Consider the following 416-nt stretch of genomic DNA (forward strand, 5'->3'; position numbering starts at 1 on the left):
CAGCTGTCCCCCGGCCCCGGGAGCAGGCTGGAGCGCGCGGACGCGCTGGGACTGGCACCTGCGGTCACTCGGCTGCGAGTACAGCCATCGGGCTCTGCCGCGGAACCCCGGCACGCCAAGCACGCTGCCCGGAGCGGGCACCATCCCCTGGCGGGAACCCACCACCACTTTTGGGGAGAGACCACAGAAAACCCCCAGAGACACCCCGAACGGCACAGAAACTCCCCCGCCTCCCCAAACTTGCTGGAATTCCCCTTCCGCCTCATTAGTCCTGCTCATTAGGCTCTGCTCCTGATTAGCAGGCAGAGCTACAGCACAGCTCAGCACAACTTCACGCTCCCCCGTCCCTCCACCCCACTCCCCTTTAACGTGGGTCCGTCACAGCCCGATCCCCTCACCCCCAGCGCAGGACCCCC

Source organism: Charadrius vociferus, unplaced genomic scaffold (genome assembly GCF_000708025.1).
Source record: "Charadrius vociferus isolate BGI_N301 unplaced genomic scaffold, ASM70802v2 scaffold2513, whole genome shotgun sequence".
NCBI lineage: Eukaryota > Metazoa > Chordata > Aves > Charadriiformes > Charadriidae > Charadrius > Charadrius vociferus.